Source organism: Tupaia chinensis, unplaced genomic scaffold, assembly GCF_000334495.1.
Source record: "Tupaia chinensis unplaced genomic scaffold, TupChi_1.0 Scaffold139943_1, whole genome shotgun sequence".
In the NCBI taxonomy this organism is placed as follows: domain Eukaryota; kingdom Metazoa; phylum Chordata; class Mammalia; order Scandentia; family Tupaiidae; genus Tupaia; species Tupaia belangeri.
The window spans coordinates 2,807,913-2,821,963 of record NW_006199822.1 but is presented as its reverse complement, the minus strand read 5'-3'; the positions used below and the strand labels follow the sequence as shown (position 1 = coordinate 2,821,963).

At 38.7% G+C, this 14,051-nt stretch overlaps 1 long non-coding RNA gene across 1 annotated transcript in view; it reads left to right on the top strand.

Annotated features, from left to right (window-relative positions):
* Positions 1-569: 569 nt before the first annotated feature.
* LOC114004753 (uncharacterized) overlaps positions 570-14,051 on the top strand; it is a 40,364-nt gene continuing 26,882 nt past the window's right edge. Inside the window, exon 1 of the long non-coding RNA XR_003546825.1 lies at positions 570-747. This is a non-coding gene — a long non-coding RNA (uncharacterized LOC114004753). The remainder of the gene's footprint in view (positions 748-14,051) is intronic.

The window sequence follows — 14,051 nt, the reverse complement described above, 5'->3', positions numbered from 1 at the left end:
CATGCCGGACCCCTGATCCTGAACCTCCACCCTCCAAACTGTGAGAGATAAATTTCTGTTGTTTCTCAGCCACTGGATTTATAGAATGCAATATAGCTGTCCGAATTGACTAAAGCAAAAATGAAGAATCAAGAACAATGGTAGCTAATGGTAACTTCTTCTACCAGATTGGCGAAAACTAGGAAGAGAAGAAATTTGGCAGAAAAAAAAAACAAGAGATCTATGAGCATGGTAAGTTTGAGATGCCTATTAAGTACTCAATCATTAAATAATCTGTTATACACTCAATATCCTGGGCAATTAACATAGCCAATAGAAAAATAGAACATCTCACCACTTTAAAAGATCTAAATAATATGTGATATGCCTAATAGTCAACTCTGGCTGTCGCGTAATTTCGTCAATACTATTTTATTTTATTATTACTACTTTCAACAAATTGGCAAAAAGATTTTCGATAGTCATTTGGTATTTAGCACACACATTTAACCTGGTGTCCGTGTAATTGCAAAGTCTGTCAGTGGTAATATGAACAGAAGGAGCCGGGGAGGCATCTGTGGGGGGAGCCAGATCCGAGTCCTCTCACATTTCATCCTGGCTGCTGACTAATATCCGCACATGGGAGGGAATTTCTGCTGATGTCCTGCTTCTTTTTCTACCCTCGCCTGATTGACCCTGGGAATATAGTACCCTGAAATAGGAGTTTTCCCACCTCTCCTTTGCAGTATTCCAGGCTCCAACTATAAGGTACTGGTTAAACTATGGACTTTATAGTGTTTCCATTATACAAGTTTTGCTTTTAAACAGCTGCAGGAAGTAGATTATTGCTATTTTTTGCTGAATTACTATTGTTGCAGTTTTGGAAATTATAGCTTTACAAAAAAGCATTCACAATATCCTTAGCCCAGAGACAGATATCCTTGACATTTTCATTTATTTTCTTCAACATTTCTTGTATGCTTGCAAATCTACATTGTGTGACTATAAAATTGAGATCTTCCTGCTCTGTCTCCTTAAAAGCATATTATATGCATTTTACCATGTCATTGGTTTTCAAAAGATGATTGTTGATAACTACAATCATATGAACACCCCGTAATTTTTAAACTATTTTAAATTGTACTAATTTAAAAATAATTGTACCCTATTGACAGATAGTAAGTTTCTTCTCATATTTTTGTCCATATAAATAATGTTATGATAAGCATCCTCAAATAGTAACCTTTATATATGTGTCTGCTTCATATTTTAGTTTTATTTGTTTATTTATTTGTTATATGATATGTGCACTCCCCAGAAAAAGAGAGAGAGAGAGGGACAGTGATAAAGCATCCCCAGGAGGGATGGTTTTGCTGCAACTCCTTCTCCTCCATTCTCCTTTCAGGATTTTGGGCACACACACCTGCCTGGTGTGATTTTTCAAGTTGCCTGTTCCAGGACTTGAACCTGGCAGTCAGCCATGTGGGATGCAGCCACCTTAACCTCCATGCCACCTGCTTGCCCCACATTTAAAATTTTTAATTAATTCTTTTCATTCCTAGAAACTATATAACTAAGTCAAAGAATAAACAATCATTTCAGGGCAAACCACCTGTCAAAGCTATGCAAGTAATGATGATAGCAGCTGCCCATTTTGTGGTGGCCATTGTCTGAGAGAATATAAAATTTCATCAATTTGGAAAAAATAGACAAAAATAATATCTTGTCTCTCATTTAAAGTATTTTTTTTTTCTTTTTAATTAAAGCTTGCATTTGAACACTCTTAACATCCTTTGGCCACTGTCATGAATTGGCATGTTGATATTTTGTCTGTTGTTATATTAGCTAAAGTGTTGATTTAGGATGGCTCTTTATAAAATTATAAATGTTATCCATTGAAAGTGATTCAGCTGTAAAATTTTCCTAGTTTTTTTCTTACCTTTAATTTTTACTTTTTTTTTTAAATCACATGTTTTGAGAAATAGAGCATCAAAATTAATGGCAGTATTTGGGAACTGAATCTGATTTAATCATGGCTCTGCCTCATCAGTTGTGTGGGTCTTTTCAAATTATATAACATTTCTAAGTCTCACTTACCCTATTTTTAAAATTAGTACAATAATACAATGTGATAGGCTTGTGGTAAGGAGTGAAAGAAACAATAATAATGATTATATAAATTTAGTATTTGTGTCAGGAATTATATACTCTTTAGATGGATCTTTAGTTATTAATTTTTCTTCAGACACCATCTTACTGAAAGCATTCTTATATTAGGTCACATTACTTAAAACAAAATATGCAAATAGGGACCAGCAGTTAGCGTAATGGCTGTGTCACTGGACTCCCACGTAGTCAACCGCAGTTTGAGTCCCAGACTCGGTGACTTAAACTCACACCAGGCGCGTGTGCGTGCGTGCCCAAGATCCCAAGAGGAGAATGGAGGAGAAGGGATTGCGGCGTGGCCATCCCCCCTGGGGGATGATTTCTTGCTTTCTGTCTCTCTGTCTCTCTCTGTCTGTCTGGCGAGCGCACGTGCCCTATAGCAAAAACCTCTAAAAAAGAAATATATATATATATGCAAATAAAAGGTTCCAAGAAGTCCTATATCAAAGAAACCTGGATAGCTTTGTTTATCCCAATGTTTTGCCCAATTTATTTAATCAAAGAAATTTTTTCATGTATTACTATTGTCATTACACAGAAATGGCATCCCAAGATAAAAATGTTTTAATTAAATTATATTTTGATGTCATGATAGATTCATGTGAAGTCATAATAAACATTATGAAGAAATACTCCTTAACTGTTCCCCAGTTTCTCCCAATGGTAACATCTTTCAAAACTATAGTACAATACCATAACCGAGTCTTGAATATTGATACAGTCAAGATACAGAACATTTCTATAACCATGAGGACCCATCATGCTGAACCTTTATAGTCACACTCTCTTCCTTCCTGCCCCACCCTCTCTTTTTTTCTTTTTCTTTTTTAGAGAGAAATTTTTGCTATAGGGTCCATGCATTTGCCAGAGAGATAGAGAGAAAGAAAGTGAGAAATCAACCCCCTGGGGAGGATGATCATGCTGCAATCCCTTCTGCTCCAGCTTCTCTCAGGATTTTGGGCACACACAGACACATATTTGGTGTGAGTTTCAAGCCACTGGGTCCAGGATTCAAACTGCATTCGATTACGTGGGAGTCCAGCAACATAACCATTATGCCATCTGCTGGCCTCCCACCCTCTCTTTAAGCCAAACTTTTTAAAAAGAGGTTGTGCCATTCTGCCTTCTCACCAGGAATAAATGAATGACACAGTCTCTCTGCAAGCTCATTAGCATTTGCTGTTGACATTTAAATAGGTATATACGAGTATTTTGTTGTGGTTTCAAATTCCATTTTTTAATGGGTTAAACATTCCAATTTTTAATGATATTTATCTTTTCATGAGGTTTTTATTTTTTTATTTATTTTTTGGCCATCTGTATATCTTCTTTAGAGAAATGTCTCTTTATGTCTTCTCTTCATGTTCTAGTTCAGCTGCTGGCTTTCTTTTTCTTTTTTACTTAAACCTTGAGAGTTATTTATATATTTTTGATACTAGTTGTTAGAAATGTGGTATATAAATATGTTTTCCCATTCTGTAGCTTGTCTGTTAATATACTTAACAGCATCTTTCATAAAATAAAAGTTTTTATTTTGATAAAATCTAATTTATCTAATTTATCAATAACTGTTTCCACAGATATAGAATTCCAAATGACAAATTTGTTTTCTTTTTCTTTTCTAGTATTTAAAAAATATATTCATGCTGCTTCTTCTAGCCTCCATCGTTTCTGATAAGAAATTCACTGATTTCACACTGGGGTTTTTTTTCCCCTGTAGATAAGGTATCATTTTTCTCTGGATAATTTCAAGATATTTTCCCCATGTTTTTGGTTTTCAGCAGTCTAGTTATGATGTATCTTTACAGGAATGTTTTTTCCTTTTAGATTTATCCTTTTGGGGACTTGCTCAGCTTTTTGAATCTGTAGGTTTATGTCTCTTGCCAAATTTAGAAAGTCTTTTGCTTTTACTTTTTAGTACATTTTTAGCTTTATGCTCTTTCTTCTCTTCTTCAGGGACTCTAAGGATACAAATGTTCTAGCTTTAGTTAAGGTCTCACATATTCCTAAAGCTCTGTTCATTGTTTTTTAAAAGTATTTTTCCTTTATGGTCCAGCTTGAGTAATTTCTTTTGTTCTATCTTCCAGTTCACTGCTTCTTTCCTCTGGCCCTCTGCTCTGCTGTTGAGTCCATCTAAGGAGCTTTTTTGTTTTGGCCAGTTTGATTTGGTTACTGTATTGTTCAGTTCTAAAATTTCATTTTATTCTTTCTTATCTCTTCTATTTCTTTGCTGAGACTATGTTTTTTTGTGGAGGTTTTCTGTTGTTTTCATTTATGTCAACTATGATGTAATTGCTCATGGGTGGAGAGGGCAGAGGTGAGAAAGCCTTCCCCAAGGGGCGATGGCCGCACCACAGTCCTTTCTCTTTCATTCTCTTTTCAGGATTTTGGGCATGCATACACACACACCCAGTCCCGTGGCTCAAAACTTGAGCCACGCTGTCAACTATGTGGTATCCAGCCACTTTAACCACCATGCCACTATCCATCTGGTCCTCATTGGAGAATTCTTTCCTTTTCTCTTCTCTCTTCTCTCTTCTCTCTTCTCTCTTCTCTCTTCTCCTCTCCTCTCCTCTCTTCTCCCCTTCTCTTCTGTTCTCTTCTCTCTTCTCCTCTCTTCTCGTCTCTCCTCTCCTCTCCTCTTCTCTTCTTTTCTTTTCTTGAGAGGTTTTTGTTATAGGGCACACGTGTTTGCCAGAAAGACAGAGAAACAAAAAGACAGAAAGCGAGAAATCACTCCCCGGGGGGGATGGCCACACTGCAATCCCTCCTCCTCCATTCTCGTCTCGGGATCCTGGGCATGCACACACATGTGCCCGGCATGAGTTTAAGCCATCAGGTCTGGGACTTGAACCATGGTCAACTACATGGGAATCCAGCGACATAGCCATTACACCAACTGCTGGTCCCTCTTCATTGAAGTATTCTCAACACTGCCCTATCTAAGATCTTTACCAGAAAGTTCTGCCATTTCTGTCATTCTGGTACTATTCTTTTTCATTCAGGTTATGATCTTCCTGATCTTGGTCTGACAGTGATTTTCTACTGAAACTTAGATGCATCATATTACGTTGTGAGTTGCTGGACATTTTTTGTCCTTTTGTTATTGGCTGTTTCTGGCCCTGCTCCACCATGAGAAAGGGGGACAGGGTCTCACTACTGCCAGATGGAGGAAGAATTGAAGAGGAGGCTCTTTCGTTACTGCTGGATGGTGATGGGAGCTCCAGCTTTCCATGGGCTTCTGTTGACACTCTGGATGGGAGTGGCGTTATTACTGCTGACAGTGGTGAAAGATTTGACTCTCCACTGAGCCTCCTCTGACACCATCGTAGGGGAAAGGTGAGGGTGCCTCACTACTGCAGGATAGGAATGGAAGCCCAAGCACCCAGTCCCTATTGACTCAGTGAGGAGTGGGGAGCAACTCTTTACCAGCTGCTGGGAATGAAAGATCCTACCCCCATTTGAACTTCTTTAGTATTACCCCAATAAGAACCTTGAAGTGTCTCATTACACCTCTCCAGGGTGGAAGTCTAGGCTGTCCACATAGTCTTTACTGGGATAGGGTTAGGGCCACAGTTTTCCTGTGGTGCTCAGTTGGAGTAACTTGATTATAGTCTAACAGGTTTTTTTGTCTTGTTGGCTATCCATTTCCTGGTCTTTTGACTAGAAAGAGAAGGTTTGTATTGGGACTTCTTTTGTCTATGTCTGTTGGCACTCCCAGATTGTTGAGGTCTTTGATTCCAAGCCTGGGGCAGATGAGGCAAAAGAAACCCCAGGGAACTCACTACTCTGCCACTTCTCTGGACCCAAGCTATCCAGCTGGTCTGCCTATATCTCCATTTTTCAGTGTCATATATTCATTTCATATATAATATCCTGGGGATTTAGTTATACTTATTGGAGGAATAAAGAAAAGCACACCTACTCCATCTTCCCAGAAGCAGAAGCTTTCAAGGACACACTTTGAAAAATTCTTTGCCATTATATTGCAAGTAATTTGTTATTTTATGATTCTTAGAGTCTCCGGGTGCAAATAATTTAAAATTTAATAGATTATAGCAAATAAAATGATCCCATCTACCAGTTAGTAACTCGTTAGCATAACACATAAGGCCCCTTGAGTTGACCAACCCTCTTCCCATCTCACCTCCTACAGGCCAATGTTTGGGTTAGTTCCCAACTTTCTTTGCAGCTCTGTGCTATTCTAGACCTTTCTGTGCTTGGAGCTATTTCTTTCACCTTCAACACCATTCCCACTTGCTCCTTCCCTATTCGGTTAGCTGTCTCTACTTCCAGATAGAGCACATAAATAAGAGCCATGCCTTTCAGTAGTCTTCTCTAGCCATCTCTTGCTCATAGCTAGGTTTATTGACACATCTCTATGTTCAGAAGGTACTGTATATATTTTGTTAATTGAGTACTTGTCATATTATAGTGAAACTGTCAGTTTATGAGTCTATTTTGCCCAATAGACTGGGTTCCTCCTGAGCAAAAAGTCCAATCTTACTTATCTCAATAACTATAGTGCCTAGCACTGTGTATAGAATATTGAATAAATAATGTAGCAAATGCTAGTGATAACTCCACCGGTATCTCTGGGACTTTACCACTTTACTATACCCTGAGTATGACTTCCATTTGTCATAGCCTTATGACAGTCTTAATTGTTCTCTAAATAATTTATAATGATAATTTATTTAAGTAAATCAAGGGTGGAATAAAATACCTTCTATTTGAGGATGATCTAGAAAGAAAATGCAGTGGTTTTTATATGCCCCAGCCAAATGTTTTTAAATGTAGTTATAATAATTGTTTTGGATTGAGGCATACTTTGGTCTTAGTGAGTAAGGACTCTGCTTTGGAATCAGAAGACTGTGAGTTTAAATTTCCTGTCACTAGATATTCGACCTAAACAAAGAACCCAGGCTCCTGGTCACTTTGTAAAATGAGGCTAGCAAATCTGAGTTGTTGTTAGAATTAAATGGTATAGTATTTGCAAACTGCAAAAGCACATAGAAAACTGTTGCAATTATTTTTGTTCTCAGAACAGTTGTGGTAAGAAATTTGCATTTCTATACATAATTTTTAAAAATTTGAAGAAGTCATACAGTAAAAAATAAATTTTGTTGTTGTAAACTTAGAACACTGTCCTTACACAGAAGCCTAAAAAGGTTAACATCTTACATTTCAGAAAGCTCATGACTCAATGATCTTTGGCCCTTTTGAAAGTTAAAAGGGCTAAGTTAAAGGGAGCAAAGATCTCTAGAAACAGGATTTTCAGAGTCTTCAAAGGGGTGTGTGTGTGTGTGGTCTGTTTAAAAGAACTGGCATCTTCTCTGCTAAATGCTCTATAAATAAGCTCTGTGACATTAGCATAACCTGCAAAAAATATGATGGTTGGAACCAGAACCATTGTCTGCTACAGTGTACCATGGTTTTCAACCCTTTCTAAAAGCCTCTTATTCTTACAAATACATCTTATAAACAGATCTCAACAAAATTACTCTAGTTGAAGAAAGAGAGTGTGCCCACTCTGTTTTTTTCTCAAAGTGCCCGTCCTCTTTCTTCTATGCAGTAGAAGAGGAACTGGTAGACCTGAGTTTTAAACTGAGCAATCCCACGAACTGGCTGTTTGTGATCTCAAATAAGTGCCAACCTTTCTGTTTTCAATTCTCTCAGCCATGAAATGAAGAGTCACTAAGGGCCCTTCCCATTCCAATAGCTATGATTTTCTAAGTTTTCTCATGAGCTTTCTCCGGAGCCCTCCAGCTCTCTGAGTGATGGAAAGTCCACATTTGGCCCCATCTTTGACAAAGCCTGTGCTTTTTCCCTTATCCAAGAGGAGTCAGAATTCTTGTGGTAACTAAATTTTGGTAACAGAATTTTTGTGATACCACACCTAGTACTGCAGATGAGATTATAGGTTATGACTGTCCAAATTTACATTGTGGTTTGGGAGAAACTTTAGGAGAAATAAACATTGAGCACTGCACATAAGGAGCTAGTGCTGAGAATACAAGGGGAGGGTTTCTGGGAATAACAATAATGTTGATGACATTAAACAAAAATATACACATGTAGGTGACAATCAGTATTAACTTTACTCAAGTCCACACCTGAGACACTTGAGAACAGTGGTCCTCAACTGGTTTAGTAGTTAAACTTTCATAAGTCCCTCCACCCCTACTCCATGTACGCACAGAAATTTCAAATTCAATTGATGTAGGTAGGGCTTAGTTTTCTGTATTTGGGATATTCTGAAGTCAGCCAAGGTTGAGAATCAATGTACTTTTGAGAACTGATGTGCCTGTCTGCTTCTTCCTGGAGGCAGACATTACCATATGCCCGTCAAAAGCAAATAACAAAACTGAAATCCTTTTATCATTTACCTGACTAAACCTAGATTTCAGCTACTGTCATTCCTGTTTCATTATTACCTAAGTCATACTTGGCACATAACAAGCAAAGTTAATATTTATACCGTTTACAAAACAGTTCAATCAGTACCAGAATCACAGCAAGCAGAAGAAAATTGGCTGCCTCGTGATCTTGTTTCAATTCCCTGATGACAGTTCAGAGGTCTGTGTGACAGAGTTCAGGGACTTGAGACTATCAAGTTTCAGACTTTATGAGACCCAGAGGATAGCTCCTAATCTTCAAGAATGTGCCTATTAAAAAAAAAGGAGTTTAGGGGGGCAGATGGTGGTGCAGCAGTAAAACACACTCGATGGGGCTAACCCACATAGGAAGGTTCTGAGTTCATGCCTAGAGGCCTCCCTGAGTACACTGGGCACGTGTGTGCCCATAATCTGGGGGGGGGAAGAAGCTGAGGATGCACACAGCATCAAGACCCTGTATTTGGGAGTACTGTATTTTGGTATGTGTCTTTCTGTCTCATTCATGGAAAAAATAAGGGAATAAACTTGAAAAAAAAAAGTTTGGAGCAGTGAGATGATAATGCTCTAGCTAAATTTATTCCCTGGCAGCCAGTGGCCTTGTTTATTTGTTCTCCAAAAGGACTGGCATCCCCAGTTCAACTACTGTGCTTCTAGCAGCTGTCCCTAGATGATTAATGCAAGGAAGCAGATAATCCCCAAGTCATTCCTAAATTGGAGAACCACCTGCAAATTAGTACATAAGCTCAGCCTTGTTTGACTGGAACTGAATATTTTCTCAAACTCATGTCCACCTGACATCAGTAAGGGGCTAAGACTGTACTTGGCTCTAAGGCATACCTCCGTCAGGGCGGATTAAGTCATTCCTCTGCTTAACTTACTCAACAAACCCTTATGTTCACAGTAGCCTGCTAGTTATACAAGTAATACTCCTCCAAAGACTCTTCAGAGTAGACGTGGAAAGCAACCTCCTACTTTCTTCCATGACATGAGGATGAAGAAAACCAAGTATCAGTTATAAGGAATTTCAGTGACAGACTTTAAGAATTGAATCCCATCTGTGCTAATTTTCAGTCACACTCTGAAGTTTAGCTTTTCTAAAGCACTTAATGGCCTCCAAAGTCAGAGAAACAGAGAGCTCAATAAATGATTTCTTAAAAATTTACACTTTCAGGGCCAGCAGGTGGCATGATGTTTAAGATACTGGTCTCCCACATGGCTGACGATGGTTCAAGTCCCAGACCCAGTAGCTTGAACATCATGCCAGGCATGCGTGCATACCTGCCCAAAATCCCAGAAAGAGAATGTAAGATTATGGAGAGAATGGATTGCAGCCTGGCCATTAGAAGGGGAGAAGATTTCTCACTTTCACGCTCTGTGTCTCTCTTTGTCCTTCTCTGGCAAGCTCACATGTTCTATGGCAAAAAATAAATAAATAAATAAAATACATACATACATATATGTATATGTTCTCTTTACCTCAGTAATTTCATTCCTGGTACTTCGTAATCTACCTTCTTTTAATCTTTCATGAAGGAAGGAAGGGAAGGATGAAAGCAAGGGAAGAAGCATGTTACACATATAGGGGAGCTTAAAAAGTTTAGGGAAAATGTGTATTTTTAATATAACTGTATGGATTTTCATTTTTTGCATCAAAATAAACTCATAATTTAATCTTATTTTACCATAAAATTTTGAAGTCCCTTCATACCTGCTTCAAACAATATAGAGACTGCTTAAGTCACTTGTGTTATATCAACTTGATGAACTATTATAAATTATAATGACGTGTAGTACTGAATGACGTAAAAATGCTATTTACATGGAAAGATACAATACGTCAGTATGATGCATTTAAAATGTATTTATGTAATGAATTAGCAAAAAATATAGAAAATAAATGATAATATTTGAAATGTGTGGAATTCTGAAAAGTTTTGTTCATTTTCAAAATTTCTATTATTGCTGTCACAGACTTATTTTTGCAGAAAAAGAGAAACAGCACTGTCTCTTTTTGCAACAGTTTAAATGCTCTAAGTATTATTTGACACTAAAGATATAAAGTTTATAGTATAAACTCATTCTATTCTGTGAAGGCTTAAAGCATCTTGAAGATTTAATACACATATATATTTAATATTTAATATTTACAGCATGGGTAGAATGTATTTATCATTATCCCTGTTTGATAAATGAAGGCTCTGAGGTGCTGGAACATGAATGGGTTGACCAAGGTTCTATCATTTATCAGTGGCAGGCAGTGGAAGGAAGAACATCATAAATCCCTGAGTCCTGAAACTAAATTCAATTCACAATCTATACTGTATTTTTCAAAGGGCCCAGTAGAGTAGCACATATTCAGTAAAAACTTGGTGAATATTGATTTGTTCAAGTGCTAGGATTACCACAGTAGAAAAGGCTGTAAGCAGGTGACTGCAGCCTCACCTTTGTTGAGTTCATATATGCACAACTGTGAGGTGGATGCTGTAACAGATCTTTTGTTCTCTTACTCCTTTACTCAAGAATCAATCATGACTGCACGTTAATAGTATAGACTCAGATTCTGGCTTTCAAGGTCATTCATAATACAACCCCATTCCACTCAAACTATTTTTAAAGTTTATTTATTTATCTCTTCCATAACAGAGAGGAGAGGAAGCCCCAGCAGGGTCTCTACCCTGTGCTCCTCAGCCAGCCCAGATCATGGCACATACATGGGCCCAGCATGCCCAGGCATGTCCTGGTATGGGAATCTAGAATTTTCTCATGTATGCCCAGTTGAGATAACACCACACCACAGTCTGACCCCAATTTCAGCTAAACTTTTTGCTCAGAACTTCCTGGAGAACACTTTATTCCATTCTAGTCCAGCCAAACTCTCTAATTCCTTCCATGTAGTAAATACTTCCCTACAGGAATTTTCTAATTTTGTATTTTCATGTTAATATAAAAAGAAATAAACATGCTTTGAAATCTGAGTTTGTTAGATGACCTCTTATAATTAAATGCCAACACTCTCTGTCAGGGCCTGGATTCGTGTCTGTACTTGAGATCATACTGACATCAGGGAGAACATCATTGTGACAGGTTGATGTGCAAAGAACAGAACGCAATGCTGCCATGTCAGCCCTCTGTAAAGTCCAGATGTTGCTGTGAGTTGTATAAGCAACACTTTCTTGGTAGGTGGCATAGAACAGAGGTGGGCAAGTTGAGTTATCACACGGCTTGTGTGCATCAACCTGCCAAAAGCTTGCACTGTAGCAACCACCTTTAATGACATATCCATCAATTCGGCTACTGCAAAGCATCATCCATCAATATTAATTCGCCTATTTAAACTTAATATTACTGACTTTGTAGTTTTTTTATTTAATTTGTAAATTCACTTTGGTTTTTGAGTATTCTAATATCTTTGGTTATTGTTATTATGGCTGAGAAATAAATTGCTCCAAAATTTAATGGCTTAACACAACATTTTATCGCTCTCTCTCATGGTTCCAGCAGTCAACTGGACTCAGCTAGGCAGTTCTTGCTCAAAGTCTCTCACACAGTTACTGTCAGATGGTGACTGAGACTGGAATTACATAAAGACTAATTCATGTATCCCATGGCTGAGAAGACACAAACAGCTGAGAATGGAGCAGCTGTGGTTCCTTAGGCATGTATCTCTAACTCTAGGTGCCCCCGGCCCACCATGGTCCTGTTAGGCATGTATCTCTAACTCTAGGTGCCCCCCCGCCATGGTCCCATGGCAACTTTGGGGTAGCCTGACTTTATACAAAGTAGGTTAGGCTCTAAAGGCAGATAAATGGGTAGATAGATATTAATAGATGCTCGATAGATAGATGATAGGTAGATAGGTGGAAAGATGACAGATCTATCTAAGTAGGTAGATAGATCAAGTGCTTGCTCAATCAATAGACATATTTAGGAAGGTAGATAGGTAGATCAAACAATCATAATTCAATAGATAGATATAGGCAGGTAGGTAGGTGGATGGTTGGCAGAGTGACAGACAAACTATATCACATTTTCTCATCTAGTATCAGAATTCACCCATCTCACTTCCACCATATCCCACTCATTAAAATCAACGTATCAAGCAAATACACATTCAAAGGAAGGAGTATTAGACTCTGCTTTTATGGAAGAAGTATCAAAGAATTTCCAAATGTGTAAACATGCCATAGTAACACAGCATTCCTGTCTGTTTATTCAAATCCTGTCATCCTTTGCAGTTTGCTTAAAAGTCTACAGCACATAGAAGACATCCCAAGTTCCTCCAGACTTCAACATTTTTTTCATCAGAAAAGTTTTACAACTGATTATCCGTACTACAGAAGTAAAACTTTCATTTTATTCTGCCTCATACTATTTTGTTTCTGACAATGGTAACAAAAATTATAATAGGGACTTCCAACTTCAGACCCCTGGCGTAAGGGATTCTGAGGCAGGGCTCCCCGACCCAGCTCCAGCCCCAGGACCCCCAAGCCAGAGACATCTATCTCTGTCAGCAAGGAATGCCCTCAGCTCTGCAGCCACCCCACTTCCAATTTCAGACCCCTGGCATAAGGGATACTGATGCAGGGCTCCTCGACCCAGCTCTAGCCCCGAGACCACCAAACCAGAGACCCCTATCTCCGTCAGCAAAGTAGGATTTTTTTTACTTCTCTTCTCTTTCATTTGTAAATTTCTCACTTCTCCTTGCCACACAGGAACGCCCTCAGCTCTGCAGCCACCCCACTTCCAACCTCAGACCCTTGGCAAAATCATGCACCGCACACAACTTTATTTTCCTTATCATTTTCTTCCCACTTATTTGGTCCTCACTTCCTTTATCTACACCATACCTGGTGGTTTAGATGTCTAGAATTACAGTCTTAAAATATTCTAGTATTTTAAGACTTTCTGGGATCCTCCCTTTTACTGAACCACCTAAGAAAAAGGAGATACTTTTCTTTGTACACCCAAAGGGAATACTCCTCCTTGGATCACATTGCTAAACACAAACAGAAGAGAGACTTTGGCAGTTTTCAGTCCACTGCAAAAAGGAAACACACTTGCTCCTATTCGAGAAAACGTTCTCTTAAAATGTATTCCAAAGGGAACACATCTCCCAGTGGTTAGAAGTAGAAGAACCTCAGGTCCTAATAAAGCAGGAAATATGTCTCCATCAAAAGAAACACAGTGACTAGGGATCAGCAGTTAGCGTAATGGCTATGTCGCTGGACTCCCACGTAGTCGACCGCGGTTTGCATCCTGGACCCGGTGGCTTAAACTCACGCCAGGCGCTTGTGCATGCCCAAGATCCCGAGAGAAGAATGGAGGAGAAGGGATTGCGGCATGGCCATCCCCCCCTGGGGGGTGATTTCTCGCTTTCTGTCTCTCTGTCTCTCTCTGTCTGGCGAGCACATGCGCCCTATAGCAAAAACCTCTCCAAAAAAAAAGGAAAGAAAAAGAAAAACTGTGGCAAATATACTCAATGGAATACTATTCAGCCCTAAAAAAAAA